At 38.5% G+C, this 18,288-nt stretch overlaps 1 long non-coding RNA gene across 1 annotated transcript; it reads left to right on the top strand.

Annotated features, from left to right (window-relative positions):
* Window positions 1-524: 524 nt before the first annotated feature.
* Window positions 525-17,854, top strand: LOC113609792 (uncharacterized). Its single transcript, XR_003428792.1, has 3 exons — window positions 525-657; window positions 5,768-5,769; window positions 17,843-17,854. It is a non-coding gene; the product is annotated as an uncharacterized LOC113609792 (long non-coding RNA).
* The last annotated feature ends 434 nt before the right edge of the window (window positions 17,855-18,288 follow it).

Genomic DNA, 18,288 nt, shown 5'->3' on the forward strand with positions numbered 1-18,288 from the left:
TCCCAGGGGCTCATCTTTGGATTTGGGCCTGCCTCTGCGTGTAGGTCACCGGAAGGCGTCTGTTCTTCGCTCAGAAAGGACGGGGTTAAAGGAGCCGCTGATTCGGGGGCTCTGGCTCACTCAGGCTTGGGGGAGGGAGGGGCACGGAGTGCAGGGCTAGCCTGCGGTGGCAGAGGCCAGCGTGACGTTGCACCAGCCTGAGGCGTGCTGTGCGTTCTCCTGGGGGAGTTGTCCGTGGATCCCGGGACCCTGGCAGTGGCGGGCTGCACAGGCTTCCCGGAAGGGGGTTGTGGATAGTGACCTGTGCTCGAACACTGGCTTCTTGGTGGCGGCAGCAGCAGCCTTAGAGTCTCTTGCCCGTCTCTGGGGTCCGCGCTGTTAGCCACGGCTCGCGCCCGTCTCTGGAGCTCCTTTAAGCAGCGCTCTTAATCCCCTCTCCTCGCGCACCAGGAAACAAAGAGGGAAGAAAAAGTCTCTTGCCTCTTCGGCAGGTCCAGACTTTTCCCTTGACCCCCTCCCGGCTAGCCGTGGCATACTAACCCCCTGCTGTGTTCACGCAGCCAAACCCAGTCCTTTCCCGGCGCTCCAACCGAATCCCGAGCCTCAACTCCCAGCCCTGCCCGCCCTGTCTGGTGAGCAGACAAGCCTCTCGGGCTGGTGAGTGCTGGTCGGCACCGATCCTCTGCGCGGGAATCTCTCCACTTTGCCTTCCGCACCTCTGTTGCTGTTCTCTCCTCTGCGGCTCCGAAGATTTCCCCCTCCGCCACCCACAGTCTCTGACCCGTGAAGGGGCTCCTAGTGTGTGGAAACCTTTCCTCCTTCACAGCTCCCTCCCACTGGTGCAGGTCCCGTCCCTATCCTTTTGTCTCTGTTTATTCTTTTTTCTTTTTCCCTACCCAGGTACGTGCGGGGTTTCTTGCCTTTTGGGAGGTGTGAGGTCTTCTGCCAGCATCCAGTGGGTGTTCTATCGGAGCAGTTTCACATGTAGATGTATTTCTGGTGTATCTGCAGGGAGGAAGGTGATCTCCATGTCTTACTCTTCTGCCATCTTCCCAGAAGCATCTATCATCTGTTTTAAATAATTTTTCAGCAGATTCTGTCTTCTCATCAATTTATGATTGAGTTCTCTAGCAAATGCCAGTGGTGCAAATGGTCTCTCAAGCAGGTTTCCCCACTGTGAAGGGAATGCACTGATAGGCTGCTGTAGACTGCTGGAATCCTGACAGTCAAGATTGCCCCCTGTAAGTTATCAATGTGGCTTTCCCATGTGGGCTTGATTGGTATGAGCCAGGTGTTCTTTCTGCTCAGCCATGAAACTTTTAAAGGGAAGGAGGGAAGTAATCTCAGTTAATCATTGAGGTAGGTGTTCAGAGTTGCCTTACCCCACCGCATGTAAGCTCATTGACATTTTATGATCTTCCTCCTGATAACATCTACAAGATGTTATCTTGTTCGCACAGTTTGGTCACACAGTTTGTTCGTGAGATTACTGAAGGGGAAGCTAGGAAAGAGATCTGGTCGTCTGCTAATTACAGTAAGCCCCCTACATACAAAACTTCAAGTTGTGAACTTTCAAATATTCGAAGGTGCATTCCATCAATGTCAGGCTTCAGTGAAATTTCAGCTTGGCTTCTGTCTCCTATTGCTGACGTTCCTTCAGCTCCACCATCTCCCACCTCCTTTTCCTCCTCCAGTCAGTAACTCTTCTTGCCTGTTCACTCGATGCCACCCCTGTATGCAAGCTGTTGTACTGTACTACTCTACTTTTCAAGGTAGTGTACTGTAGGATTAAAAATGTTTTCTTTATTTTTTGTGTTTATTTGTTTTTTATGTATTATTTGTGTGAAAAGTATTATAAGTCTATTACAGTACAGTACTATATAGCCAATTGTGTTAGTTGGGTACCTAGGCTAATTTTGTTGGACTTACTAACAAATTGGACTTACGAACTCATTCTCGGAATGGAACTCATTCATATGTAGGGGACTTACTGTACTTATTTTTCATTTCTACTTCTTTGATCTATGGAAAGAACTGACAAGTTATGGAAAGAGCTGGCAAGTTAGGCAAAGCATCGTGTGATTAAAAGATTTGAAAGGTGTGCTTGGGCCAGAAATGAGTAGAGCATGGAGATGCCTGGTTTAAGGTTAAAACAAAATGGTGTCTCCTGAAAGAGAGCTCTTTCCTGCCAAAATCTGCTTATATTACCAAGTAAGCCATTCAGGCTTTGCACCTGAGAGATCAGTGTGTGGAGGCATGTTTGCAGGAGACCCATCCAGTTGTAGCTATCAGTTTTTTTATTGCACTCCACTCCTTCAAGTCCAGTCTTGTCCTGATGGAGGCACACACTGAGCAAATCAATATTTCATCAGGTCATACATATCATTTTCCTTTAAATGTGGCATTTCCTGAATCCTCAAATATAGTGTTGATTATATCTTGGGACCACTCTTGCCTTGGACTCTTATGCTGAAATTAAAATATAAGACAATGGAGAGAATAGATTAAATTTTTTAAAAGTCTGATTTTATTTTTTTTACTAATTTAAGAACAAGTATATTATTGAAGGTTGGAGAAACTATAGACTGTAAGTGCCAGTGGTCATGAAAGTCTTCCAAACTCCAGAGACTTTACCCCACTTTCTCCTAACTCTTGATTCTAGGGTTCAGATATTCTATCACTAACAATGACATTTCTCTGGAAAAAAATTTCCAACATCTTACTTAACACTGTGTGTCATGGTGAGGCAGGAGGTAGATGTGCTCCAGGCTAGAAATTTACAACTGGCCTCCTTTTCACACTTCCTGGGGTGAGAAAAAGATGGGCTGCAGGCCGGACATTTACTACCAGCCCCCTGTTTACATTTCCTGAGGCAAGAGATAAATGGGCTCTGGACAACATATTTATGACTTGACTCCTGTCTACAGTTTGAGACCTTCACTTTGATATAAGAAACAACAATAGGAATGGGGTAGATAACCAGATATTTGTCCCTTTTATGGCAGGGACAGAGAGGGGCTAAGCCCTTTTAAAAGGTCAAGAGTTCATACATTTCCCATCCTTAGGGCGAGAGAGACACTACACATGTGCAAATGGCTTCACAGAATCAAAAAGGCAGGGGAAGCCAGACCATAGTAAGTTTTGCTATCTTCCTCCCAGATGCCTTTGTGATGAAGACTATCTTTACTGGGGGGTGCGTGCACACCCAGAGGAAGGTCCTGAGACAAATTAACTGTGGGGTCAGAACAATACGATTGCCCAAGTAGAAGACAAAGACCTAGAAGACTGCCCCCTTGTAAAGGATTTAAACTTCCCAAAGGTGTGACTCTTGCGAGTAACTCATTGAGTTCACCTGTGTGTCTTTCTGCATGTACTCTGCTTTTCTAATAAACACTTTACTTCCTTCTATACCTTCTGTCTCCTTGTGAGATTCCTCCTTTCAAGGCAGACAAGTACTGGGGACTTAGATTTTAGCAGTTGGCCCTATGGTCTAACGCATAAGATTCTCAGTTCCCATTCAGGCAACCAGGGTTTGATTCCCAGTCAGGGAACTAAGGTCTCCCTTCCAGCTGCTGCTTCACTGCAAGCTACCACTCACTGCTGCATGTGGCTGAAATCAATGGGTTAAAGAGGCAGGGTGTCATTCTTTGGTGTAAAGACTTCTTTAAGAAAAAACAATGCTAATCCTTTAGCAATTTGCTCCCAATAGTTGTGAAACATAGTTTGTTTTGCAAACAATTGTTTAAGTTTCTTTTCAGTAGGATCTTCAGAACATACAGGACCCTAACAAGGATCTAGGTGAGAAGGGGAAGATTTGATTCACCAAAGAGGCAAAAAGGGAAACATAAACATTTATTGAACACCTACTATGAGGCTAGTGTATCAAATATGCTGTCAGCAAAATTCATGTAAAACTAGGAGATGTCAGTTAGCAGAACAATCAGGGAGTCAGGACACTTGGGCTCAAATTACAGTTCTGTCATTTACTAACAGAATAACCCTAGGCAAGTTACTTAACCATTCAGAAACTCCATTTCCTCATTTGTAAAATAGTATTCATAACAATATCTAAAATCATACTTAAGAAAAAAGAAACAAATAAGGTAATGCCATCAATTTTCACCTTCAAAGCCTGTTAGTGTGTAATGGTTTTTATTATAAAACTTATCATTATTCATTATTTAATTAAAGAAGATTAGGAAACTGAGTCTCAAATAAGATGACCAAAGCCATTTATGAATGAAGGCTGACCTTCTCCTTTATAACACTATTTTTTTATTTTTGGAACCAGAGGTGATAGGAAGCAGGGCGAGGGGTGTGTATATCAGTGGTAGAGGGGTTGGGTTAGGATTTTTGTGGAGCCTTGAGAAATTGGATGATAAGAGCAGGGCCACTGTTCTTTATGTATTATATTATGATTGCAGCTGCTCAGTCTCCTAGTATTTTTTTAGAGTGTCTTTTAGAACATTTGCTATTTTTAGGCTTCCTTTCCATGTTTTGATTTTTCTGATGTCAGAAATGGCTTTGAAAAGTTACAATGCTGAAAGAACTTTGGTCATTTATCATCTCTCAAGCATCCAAAGTGTTACCACTATTGTTCAGCAACATTGAAGGAAGAGAATTCACCCCTTGGGACTTTCTTTTGATTGTTGTTAGATTTTAGTCATAGCTAAAAATCATTAAAATCATTGCCCTCATAAGAAAAGTCTGCACTTTGGTGGCCTTGCAGTTTTCCATTACAGTGCCCAAGCTTTTCATTGAGATACAATGAGGATCTAAGCAATGTCATCTATCTCAGTCATTTTTGACATGAGAGTAAAACCCAGTGTCTGAAACCTTTGTCTCTTGTCACCCTAAAACTCTATCCATCAAACTTTCTTCTCATCAGTTCTAGCATAAATGCCAGAGCGAGACATTTTCCTCCTCACTTTTAAGTTAAGGCAATTAAGCTTGCTTTTATATGTATCAACTATATCATACTACACAGGTAGAGCTGAGCCTTAGCTGGTTCCATGATGAATACTGGTGCTGCCAATGACTTTGTTTTGGAAAGACAGTTTCCTGTTTTAACACAGTCCTTAGAAAATAGTGAACTGAAGCATAAACCACTCAAATATTTTTTTCTTAGAGTCCACTTTACTCATTTGTCACTAAAAAATCTCAGTGTGCCATAAAACAGATACAGTTGTTTAATAATTTGGCTTCAGATCCAAACTGAAGCTGTATCAATAGTAGGAAAGAACCATTACGTAGTTCTTAACATTTTGATAAATATTTTCTTACAAATTATAGTCATTTGTTAGCTTAAGTAAGCTGAAAAAACTTTAGGATATATATTACTGGTGGAATCATGTATTTTTTCCACCATGCACAGATAATTTCAGGATTACTGGCCAAATAGTCGATCTTGTTAGGGAACTACAGTGATAAGAACAAGGGTGGATGTTCTTTCTCAAGAATAGTGGGGTCTTGCTTTGAGACAAAATCTAATAAAGCTGAATGAGAGGCCTGTCTTAAATATGCAAGGTAGGGCTTTATCAGAATATACTAGTATAAGGCTGAGATAGAATTACATCCTTAACCATTTTAATACTATAGGAGCTTCCATGGATGATATAAAACTGTTTTCTTGAGGACCAGTTATGTCAGGTTTTCAGACTGTTAGGAGAATAGAATATAAAAATGAATAAGATTCTGGTATATGTTAGAAAATGTGGGAAATTCTAGATTGACTTTTTTAGATTGATATTTTTTAGGTCATTTTTAGAAGTGATACCATCTTGGCCAGATAGGGTGCTACTTAGAAATACAGCATATGGCCCAGAAACAGCACATCAGAGATCTCAGATATCCATTTGTTAAGTATTGGCCTGGGAGTGATTCTCAGAAGACAATCAAGAAAAGACTGGATTAAGGACACATGAAATACCAGGTATAGAAACAGTGTCAGATTTTTTTTTCAAAGTAACTCACAACTACTTACCCTCATAGGCCATGGAAGGTGCTGACTATCAAGTACTATAAACTAACAGGAATATTGCAGAGGTTAAAAGGAATCACAGCTCTCTGGCAAAAATGAGTCTGGAATACCCTTATTACCTTTCCATATAAGGACAACACTAATATTTTCAATGTCCTGAAAGTCAAATTTTGGAACGGATCAAAGGGCTATAGGTATTGACTGCATTGAAGTCTCAGTTCATAAATAGTTGTGTGCCAAAAGAGCATGAGGGGATAAAAGGATAAATAAAATATTGTATATCCATACACCAGAACACTATTTGGCCATAAAAAGGACCAAAATACTGATGCATGCTAAAACATGTATGAATCCTAAAAGTGAAAGAAGCCAGACAAAAAAGATCAGACCTTGCAATTCTATGTATATGAAATGTTTAGAATAAGCAAATCTATAAAGATAGAGGGTAGGTTAATGGTTGTCTATGATATGGATGAGGATGGGAAGAGGGAAGGACTGCAAATGAGCACAAGTTTTCCTTTTGGTGTGGTGAAAGTGTTCTAAAATGAGATTGTGGTGATTACTGTAGAACTCTGTAAATATACTGAAAAACACTAGCTTATTAATTTGAAATGGATGAATTTTTATGGTATGTTAATTTTATCACTATTAGAAGAAAAAAGAACAGAGAAGGTCTTTGTGGAGGAAAAATAAACATAATGAACTCTGAAAGACACGAACAATTGGCTCATTAAGATAACACTTGTCGGGCTTGCCTGGTGTCGCAGTGGTTGAGAGTCCGCTTGCCGATGCAGGGGACACGGGTTTGTGCCCCAGTCCAGGAAGATCCCACATGCCGCGGAGCGGCTGGGCCCGTGAGCCATGGCCGCTGAGCCTGCGCGTCCGGAGCCTGTGCTCCACGACGGGAGAGGCCACAGCAGTGAGAGGCCCGTGTACCGGAAAAAAAAAAAAAAAAAAAAAGATAGCACTTGTCCTACTTAACCAGATATGTAGGCCTCAGGCATCAGATCACCATCTCATTTTCACTGGAAAAAAAGAGAAAGGCTCATCAGACTCTGAGTTCACATCACAGCCTCTGGGACACAGTTAGTTTAGTTGTCACTTACAGGGCACTATTATATCATTATTGTAAGGGGAAATATTGGACTAAATCTTTAGATTTATTATCTACTGCTGTGTGCGGGGATGCTGCAGACTCAGGGCTTCAGGGGGCATGCTCACATAATATTCCCTGTAGGTGACCAACCTTACACTTGGGCTCTGTTGTACTGGTTATTGTTCCTCTAGATTGGGCAGGTGGGTGCTGGAAGCTAGGAGGGTCTCTGAAAGCCTTAGCCAAATTTATCTCCTACCTCACATGGCTAGGAGAGATTCTAGGAGAAAACCAAACTCAGCATATTCACCCAGAGCTGAATTGTTATTATGAGCTCTAGAATCAAAATAAATAGGAGCAGTAGAAAATTCCAGGCTTCAAGAGATAACTTGTGAACATTCACGGATGACCTAGACTGGGTTTCAGTGGGCCTCAGAAATAGGGGCCATGTGAGAGTGGTCCACAGCATCAGCAGACACGGAAAAAAGTTGACTCTAATCTAATTCCCTGAGTGAAGAATTTCAGGTTCTGTAGCTGTAGGGCTTGGGACTAAGGGGAATAATGATGGCGGCAGTTTTTACAACAAAGGGCAGACAGTCAGAATGTCAAAAGATTATTGTTAATTAAAGAAAACCAGATATCTCAAGTTAAATAATTTAGTGCTATTCTATGTATGGGAAGATGCAAGAGTCTGGGGTCACTAAAATCATTCCTTTGATATGCACCTCAGCTATCTGGGGCCAGCATCTTGTGTATCCTAATCCTGAGTTTCCTCAAGCTGCACCATTGTGGGTGGCTGCAATCTGATGACAGCTAGATGGCAGGCATATCTTATTTCCAGCCTGAGTTCTCTTGGAGCTCACCATTGGGGGTGGCTGCAATCACTGATGGCTGTGACACCTTTTGTTTACTGATATGGCAGGCAGCATTTAGTCCACAGTGCCCCTCATGGTCATAAATTCAACCAATGTTTGGGAGGCATTTCATGACCAATTTTGTCCCATGGCACTGGGAGACTCTTCCCAGATTAGGCAAAGATTCTTGTTGATATGCCAACTCCAGGTACTGATTTCTGGATTAGGCCCTGTTGATAATTTAAAATTCTCTGGATCCTCTCTCTTACTAGTCTATTGTGATCCAGGACATGTTTTTCCCTGTTGTTTCTTTCCATGCCTAGAATCACACTATTACAATTATTCTATAAGAGTCATAAGTGTGATCTATTTCCTCAAGATGTTTAGCCATCATCAATTTTTTTGGAGGTCTGGTTGCACATTGGGTACTGTAAGAGACAATGATCTTATAAAATAGACAGGATATAAGCTAGTAACCTTGACAAATTCATAGTGCAGCAGAGAGACAGAAAGCATAAGCAATTTGGAAACAAAGAATAAATTAAAACAATGATTAGTATAACTAGTTGTAATCTGGTTGCAGTTAACCATCAAGTCCACAGGAGAGCTAGCTGGAGAAGCCAAATTCTGGACGGATCAGATAGAGAGGAAAAGATAAATGTTTCCTCTTTGTTTACAAAGTTATACTTTATCAAATTCTTATAGGTCACAGCATAAGAGAAAAGTATTTTTCTGGAAAACAAAGATTAAAGCTGGTATATTTCTCCCCAGAAGTCATAAAGTTATAAATCATATTTATCAGCTCATTCAATCCCTTGTAATTAATTCCTGTTGACCTGGATGAAGTCATCAGGTTTTCAATTAGAGTTTTGTCATTTGTTACCCTGTTCAGTGGATTATCTAGAGGCTCTCAGAAACTTATATTTGTCAAAAAATTTCTTTTATGAGCCTTCTTGAGGATCATTATTTTGTAAAAGCATCAGAGTAAAATAATGACTGTCTATAAAGGGCAAAACTTAAAATGGCATGGTTAAAGGTTTGAGTACAATGCAATTGGTAAGAAACTTGGACATTTCTGTGACATGTAATACATTAAGATAATAACTAGAATTATAACATTTTATCAGGGCATATCAGATGTTAGGAATTATATATAAATTTTGGAATATCTATATCAATGACATTTATCCATACACTATAACCTAAGGTTCATCTGCAACCTCAATGTTTCTCAAGTAATTTAACATACCAAAGAAGCGTAATTAGTTTAACATTCTTTTCTGAGATGTCTCAGGGTTCCTTGGAAACATCCCAGAGTTAGCTGGAGGCTAAAAGAACTTTAGTTAGAATTGGATATTTTGGAAAGTTTATTAAATGTATCAAAAAGGTTTTAAAACACAATAGGATCATAGGTCGCTGTGAAACAATACTTACTCATTTAATCAAAGTCACAAAAAGATTAAAAAAAAATCACTTAAGGGCACAGAAACTCACAAAATCTGTTATCAAAAAGGAGCACTCTAAGAAATGTTGTTCTCTTAACAGAGAGAGAAATAAAAATCCAGTCTTGTACTAGCTTACTTAAAAACAAAATCCATTTACTTAATTAAATTCAATCTAAATTTAGCTAATTCATGCATTAAACTTTTTTCTTGGGGTTCCTTTCCACAACCTTTCATCACTTTTTGTATCCATGTTAGTTTGTCCCTTATTTTTCCATCCAAAACCAACCATCTCTAAGACAAAATTACTATCTTTTCCCTTAATAAAATGTAATTTCATTCCTTATAGCTCCTTTACTGAAAACATGCATTTTACTTTCCTATTGAAATGTTTTATTAATTCTATTGGCGTTTATGACATATTTAAAATAGAATCCTCAGCTGTTAAGAAACCTTAATTTCTAGTGAAAATTAAGAAGTAAGCAATTATGAACTGTCTTTTACACTAGCATTCTGTAGATTGGTGAACATGAATATCAGTGATAATTTCTAAAACCATTTGCTTTCTGATAGAGAATATCTCAGTTTGGTACCAAACATATTCATTAATAGTCCTAAATACCTTTAGTTTCTCTGTTTAGTAATTGATGTCTCAGTATCTTATTTCTTTGGAAATGACCTAGCTATTCAACAGACTTCCATCATTTAACTTAAATTAGCACAAGTCTAGAATTTTAAGTTATAAAATATTTGGAGAGATCATTTTAAGTAGATATTTCTAAAACATAATTATTTTTAAAGAGTTTACTCTTTAAAGAATTTACTCAGGGCTTCCCTGGTGGCGCAGTGGTTGAGAGTCCGCCTGCCAGTGCGGGGGACACGGGTTCGTGCCCCGGCCCGGGAAGATCCCACATGCTGCAGAGCGGCTGGGCCCGTGAGCCATGGCCGCTGAGCCTGAGCGTCCGGAACCTGTGCTCTGCAAGGGGTGAGGCCACAGCAGTGAGAGGCCCGCGTACCCCAAAAAAAAAAAAAAAAAAAAGAATTTACTCAAAAGCTCTTATCTCATTTACATTTAAAGTTTCATCATATCAAGCTGTTTTCCTTGCTGACAAATTTGCAACAGATATAATAAGGTCTTGTTTGACTTCTATTAAATCTAGTACAATAATAGTATTATACTTAATGCTGATGACTCTAAAGACATGTCTATATTAATTAGATCAACAAACAAACTAACTTTAATACCAGGTATCAACTTAATATTGGATATTTCCCAGTTCATTTGAACCTGAAAGTCATTTTGTCTAGCTTCTTTTATAGTTAATTTGTAAGCACTTACTATTTTTTTTTTTTTTTTTGGTGGTACACGGGCCTCTCACTGTTGTGGCCTCTTCCGTTGCGGAGCACAGGCTCCAGACGTGCAGGCTCAGCAGCCATGGCTCACGGACCCAGCTGCTCCATGGCATGTGGGATCTTCCCAGACCGGGGCACGAACCCGTGTCCCCTGCATCAGCAGGTGGACTCTCAACAACTGCGCCACCAGGGGAGCCCTCCAAGTGCCCTTTTGGTATCTTTCTGGAGCACAGTCTTTCATATCAGGCAGACTTGGGTCCAAATTCTAGCTTTGCTTCTGATTTTTTAAAAGACTTATTTTTTAGAGCAATTTTTAGGTTTACAGAAAAATTGCATGGAAAGCATAGAGAAAACCCATGTTTTCGCCCTCCTACAAAATTTCTCCTATTTTCACAATCTTGGATTAGTGTGGTTCATTTGGTAGAACTTATAAACCAATATTGATACATAATTATAAACTACAGTCCATAGTTTGCAGTAGAGTTTACTCTTTGTGTTGAACAATTCTTTGGGTTTGGAAAAATGTATAATGTCATGTATTGATCATTACAGAATCATATAGAAGTTTTGCCACCATGTTATATTCTGTGATACATTTATTCATCCTGTCCTCTCTGCCCCTGAACCCTTGATAACCACTGATCTGTTTACTATCTCCATAGTTTTTCCTTTTCCAGAATGTCATATAGTTGAAATAATACAATATAATCTTTTCAGACTGCCTGCTTTCACTTAGTGGTATACTTTTAAATTTCTTCCATATCTTTTAATGGCTTGATAAACTCATTTCCTTCTAGCATTGAAAGGCTGGACTGCCAACATGGAGTGCATCATGAAAGCCCTGGCACTTCGGGACAACTCGACCATGGGCTACATGATGGCCAAAAAGCATCTGGAGATCAATCCTGGCTACCCCATTGTGGAGACCCTGCGGCAGAAGGCAGAAGCAGACAAGAATGACAAGGCCATCAGGGACCTTGTGGTGCTGCTGTTCGAAACTACACTGCTCTCTTCTGTAGAAGAGAATTTGTATCTTTTCAAATTCTATTGTTTGGGTGTGCCACAGTTCATTTATCCATTAATGCACTGAAGGATGTCTGGGTAGCTTCTAAGTTTGGGCAATTATGAATAAAGTTGCTATATGGACATAAGTTTTTTGTGTGGACATAAATTTTCAACTCATTTGGGTAAATACCTAGGAGTGTGACTGTTGGATTATATAATCAGACTATGGTTAGCTTTGTAAGAAACTGTGCTTTCCAATGTTGTTACTGAATTAAGATGTATGTATTTCTGCTTGGGCCTTAGACCCGCTGAGGCCCTCTGCCTTGGTGGGGAGGTTATTTTTCCATTCCAGTTCATATAGCTGAAAACAAAACTGAAGCTGAGATTGAAGCACCACAAGCTTCATTCAATGGCCAGAGGATGGAAAAGTGAGGTCATGGTTCACAAATAAATTTCTCACCTTAATAGAGAGAGGAATTTCCTTTTAAGGAGTAAGGACAATGGGGGGAAGCAGAGAGATTAATGATTGGGAGGCATATACATAGTTTTCTGGGTAAAAGGCAGGGTTTTCCTGGAAATGGGGTGCCCCCCTTCTCTTCTTTCTGTGTCAGTGACTTCTTGTGGTCAACAGTTGATGTGTCATTTAGTATGCTAATGTAGTAAAATCAGTGCAAAGTGAGACTCGGGGTCTGTTGCAGGTCAGATTCATCATCATGTTTTTCAAAAATTTTATTGAAGTATAGTTGATTCACAGTGTTGTGTTGACATGTGTTAACACTTTCTGCTGTACAGCAAAGTGACTGTATATACATATATATATATTCTTTTCCATTATGGTTTGTCACAGGATATTGAACATAGTTCCCTGTGCTACATAGTAGGACTTTGTTGTTTATCCATCCTATATATAAGAGTTTGCATCTGCTAATCTCAAACTCCCAGTACTTCCCTCCCCCACCCCCCTCACCCTTGGCAACCGAAAGTCTGCTCTCTATGTCTGTGAGTCTCTTTCTGTTTTGTAGATATGTTCTTTTATGTCATATTTTAGATTCCATATATAAGTGATATGATATGGTATTTGCTTTTCTCTTTATGACTTACATCACTTAGTATGACCATCTCTGGGTCCATCCTTGTTGCTGCAAGTGGCATTATTTCATTCTTTTTAATGGCTGAGTAATATTCCATTATATATATATATATATATATATATATATATATATATATATATATATACATACACACACACACACACACACACACACACACACACACACCATATCTTCGTTATCCATTCATCTGTCGATGAACATTTAGGTTGTTTCCATGTCTTGGCTATTGTAAATAGTGCTTCTATGAACATAGAGGTGCATGTATCTTTTCAAATTACAGTTTTGTTTGGATCTGCCCAAATTCCCAGGAGTGGGATTGCTGGATCATATCTATTTTTAGTTTATTTGGAAATATCCATAATGTTTTCCACAGTGGTTGAACCAATTTACATTCCCACCAACAGTGTAAGAGGGTTCTCTTTTTTCCACACCCTCTCCAGCATTCATTATTTTTAGACTTCTTAATGATGTCCATTCTGACTTGTGTAAGGTGGCACCTCATTGTAATTTTTATGTGCATTTCTCTAATAATTAGTGATGATGAGCATCTTGTCATGTGCCTATTGGCCATCTGTATGTCTTCTTTGGAGAAATGTCTATTTAGGTCTTCTGCCCATTTTTTGATTGGGTTGTTTGTTTTTTTGTCATTGAATTATATGAGCTGTTTGTATATTTTGGAAATTAAGCCCTTGTTAGTAGCATTATTTGCAAATATTTTCTCCTAGTCCATAGGCTGTCTTTTGTTTTGTTTATGGTTTCCTTTGCTGTGAAAAACTTATAAGCTTGATTAGGTCCCTTTGTTTATTTTTGCTTTTATTTCTATTGCCTTAGGAGACTGACCTAAGAAAACATTGTTACAATTTATGTCAGAGAATGTTTTGCCTATGCTTTCTTCTAGGAGTTTTATGGTTTCTTGTCTTATATTTAAGTCTTTAAGCAATTTTGAGTTTATTTTTGTATATGGTATGTGGGTGTTTTCTAACTTCATTGATTTACATGCAGCTGTCCAACTTTCCCAGTACCATTGCTGAAGAGACTGTCTTTTCCCCATTGTATATTCTTGCCTCTTTGGTGGAAGATTAATTGTCCATAAGTGTGTGGGTTTATTTCTAGCTCTATTCTGTTCCATTTTATGTTCCATTGCATGTGTGTTTTTGTGCCAATACCATGCTGTTTTGATTACTGTAGCTTTGTAGTACTGTCTGAAGTCTGGGAGGGTTATGTCTCCTGCTTTGTTCTTTTTCTTCAGAATTGCTTTGGAAATTCTGTGTCTTTTATGTTTCCATATAAATTTTAAGATTTTTTTATTCTAGCTCTATAAAAAATGTCATGGGTAATTTGATAGAGATCACATTAAATCTGTAGTTTGCTTTGGATAGTATGGCCATTTTAACAATATTAATTCTTCCAATCCAAGAACATAGGATACAATTCATCACCAACTTGATTTCACCTGGTTTTATGCAGTTTTTCTTTTTCTCTTCCTATAGCTTCCTTTCTTTGTTTTCAGATTCTGTGACTTAAAGACGTATGTTAAGTCCTATTTAAAGAAGAGGTTGGTGGGTTTTGAGCAAGGGTCTGTTGGCAACTCTGGTAACAATGTGACTATACCATTTCTCATTCCCACCAGCAAAGAATGAGAGTTTCCATTGTTCCACATCCTTGTCAGCATTTGGTGTTGTCATTATTTTGGGATTTAACCATTCTAATAGGTGTGCAGTGGTATCTAGCTGGTGTTTTAGTTTACAATTCCATAATGATATATGACATTTAGCATATCTTTATATGCTTATTTGTAATTTGTATGTCTTCTTTGTTGAAGTGTCCATTGAGATCCTTTGACTAAGTTTTAAAACTTTTTTTTCTTATAGTTGAGTTTTAATATTCTTTGTAAGTTTTGGATAAAAGTCCTTTATAGGATATATGCTTTGCAAATATGTTTGCTGTCTGTGTCTCTGTCTTTTATTAATTGTGTGACCTAGGCTAAAACTCCTAACCTTTCTCAGCCTTAATATCCTCCCTTCAGAAAATGAGAATGGCAATACCCAACTTACATTTTTTTTTTTTTTTTTAATAGACGGAGTTGACAAGTTATATGAAAGAACCCAGTCCACTGCCTGGCTCAATAAAAGTTAGCCTTGTGTCTGTGCCTTTTCTTCTCCCATCCTCCAAACATACATCCATTTAATACTTCTCATGTTTTATATGTGGTTGTTTTTATCAGTACTTTTCACATTTTAATGAGCATATAAATTGTAGACTCTAATTCAGTAAGTCTGAGGCAGAGCCTGAGATTCTGCATTTCTAGCAGACCTAAATAGACATTTCTCCAAAGAACATATACAGATTGCAAACAAATGCAAGAAAGGATGCTCAACATCACTAATCATTAGAGAAATGCAAATCAAAACTACAATGAGGTATCACCTCACACTGGTCAGAGTGGCCATCATCAAAAAATCTAGAAACAAATGCTGGAGAGGGTGTGGAGAAAAGGGAACCCTCATGCACTGTTGGTGGGAATGTAAATTGATACAGCCACTATGGAGAACAGTATGAGAGTTCCTTAAAAAACTAAAAATAGAACTACCATACAACCCAGCAATCTGACTACTGGGCATATACCCTGAGAAAACCATAATTCAAAAAGGGTCATGTCCCACAATGTTCATTGCAGCTCTATTTACAATAGCCAGGACATGGAATAAACCTAAGTGCCCATTGACAGATGAATGGATAAAGATGATATGGCACATATATATACATGGAATATTACTCAGCCATAAAAAGAAATGGAATTGAGTTATTTGTAGTGAGGTGGATGGACCTAGAGACTGTCATACAGAATGAAGTAAGTCAGAAAGAGAAACAAATGTGGTATGTTAACACACACACACACACACACACACACACACACACACGCACACACACATATATATATATATATATATATATATATATATATATATATATAATCTATAAAAATAAATGTAGTTCTGATGAACCTAGGGGCAGGACAGGAATAAAGACGCAGATGTAGAGAATGGACTTGAGGACACGGGGAGGGGGAAGGGTAAGCTGGGATGAAATGAGAGAGTAGCATTGACATATATACACTACCAAACGTAAAATAGATAGCTAGTGGGAAACAGCCACATAGCACAAGGAGATCAGCTCGGTGCTTTGTGATCACCTAGATGGGTGGGATAGGGAGGGTGGGAGGGAGACACAAGAGGGAGGGGATATGGGGATATATGTATACATATAGCTGATTCACTTTGTTATAGAGCAGAAACTAACATAACATTGTAAAGAAATTATACTCCAATAAAGATATTAAAAAAGATAAAGATTTTAAGTGATGTTGGGGCTACTGTTCCATAGAACATACTTTGAGTAGCAAGGGTTTACATTTCTTTCTCCTCTTATAAATCAATGCTGTCAAACTTCTTTTTTGACCTATTAGTGAGATATGAAATCAATTTTGTCAATTGGCAGTCATCATTTTTACACACATAGAATACAATAAAAAACATCACAGGGAGTTAACCATTAACACTATTGTTTCATGAAAAAACATTGTGATGCACAATATAAATACTGTGGTCAAATTAAAGGGTATTTGATGATTTACTGTATTATACTGAAAGAAGGCTAAAATCTTGCTTATTCATACACATATTGTCACCTACTGAAACATGTTTTTGCGACTGATAGGTAAATTAATACTTGTTTATTTCAACTGGGATGTAGAGACAGTAAGATGAGTAAGTTTTGGATAGTCTGAATAATCCTCATGATGAAGCAAAGACATGGATTGGTTTTTGAGGAGTACATAAAATGGCACTTGGTATAAAGGAAGAGAGGAAGGTGGAAATGACTCGAGTTATAAATAGAAAGTGTACAGTGTGGGCTAGCCTGTAGTGTGGAGCCAGGGGAGAGGATGGTCCAGGTGTGGGAGGCAACAGGGAGCTTAGAACGTCTATAGTTGCATGTTTAGAATTGAAAGATAAAAGCAGAAGCACACGGTGGTTTAAAAGGACTGGGGACAGTAAATGGAACTGAGGCAGGAAACTCAGATAAATTTCTCCTCTGTTGTATTAATACAGGAATAAAGTTATAAGAGCCTGAGTTAAGTTAATGACAGCAAAAATGAGGATCACAAATCATCCTAAAAGATAACTCTGCCCCAAGGTTACCCTTTATCCATACTGCTGTGGGGTAGTGGGGTATTATTATTAATTGTGAGATTCTGACTGTACACCGTTCAGAAACTTCAGTTTCAATTTGCACATTTCCCTGAAAAGGGAAATCCCAGTGTGGAATTCTCTCAGCAAAGGGAAATTCTGATGTAAGGCACCACTTGGGGCAAAGGTCCAGGTCTAGTGGGACTCGGAAGTCAAGTTTGGGTGGGTTTCCACCATATGTTTTTCTTTTTCTTTTTGAGCATCTCTTTGCTGTTTCCTCTTATGGTTTATGTTTTATGTGTGACTTCCAGCTGTCAAGGTGAAGGTTTAGGTTTTCATTTGAGCACGTTAACATCTAACTTTTATTGCCAACTGCTCAAACCAAAATGGGAAACATTTCCTCTGAGGTTCCACCCCCACCTGGGAGCCCCTTGCGAAAATTTTTGAATGACTGGTCGACCTATAGTTATGATCCAATGAAGAAAAGAAAGATTTTTTTTTTGACACAGGATGGCCACAGTATTCTTTAGACTCTGGAGAAAATTGGTTAAAATAAAACTTTTTTAAAAACTACAAAATGAGTTATTTTTGCATGTACAATTAGAGAAAGCTAGCTTACTGAAATACTTTTTCAGAATTCTGACCCTGAGAGGACAAAAATATTCTTAGGAGAAAAACTTGGAGTTAACTCTTATCATGTCCTTGAGATACACAGCCCACTTTGGCTGAGATTTCAGCCTTGAGTAAATTAGTAAAACTTCAAGCCAAAAAAAAAAAAAAAGAGAGAGAGAGACAGAGACAGAGAGACATTTTAAGCCTCAAGCAGAAAGCTAGGTCTCTCACTGTGTCTGTCTGGATATATGTATATCTCAGTATGTGTCTGTCTTTGGATAATATTTCTGAGGTTAATTTGTAAATGAGGCCCATTTAATTGGCTTAAAGAAAAGTAAGCTCTTACAAATCAAACAATTCTAAATACAAGAGAAATTAAGCTAAATGAATTTCAGGTTCATGTGAACTGGGAAATATTCAGTATTAAATTAATACCTGGTATCAATGTTTAAGTTTGTTGATCTAATTAATATAGACATGTCTTTAGAGTCATCAACATTAAGTATAATACTTTTATTGTACCTAGGCTTAATATAAGCTAAATAAGATCTTATTATATCTGTTGCAAATTTTCAGCAAGGAAAGTAACTCAATGTGAAGAAACTTTTAAGGAAAGAAAATGCAAATAAGATAAGAGCTTTGGATGAAAT

Source organism: Aethalodelphis obliquidens, unplaced genomic scaffold, assembly GCF_003676395.1.
Source record: "Aethalodelphis obliquidens isolate GAN/ISIS:26980383/991018 unplaced genomic scaffold, ASM367639v1 scaffold58, whole genome shotgun sequence".
In the NCBI taxonomy this organism is placed as follows: domain Eukaryota; kingdom Metazoa; phylum Chordata; class Mammalia; order Artiodactyla; family Delphinidae; genus Aethalodelphis; species Aethalodelphis obliquidens.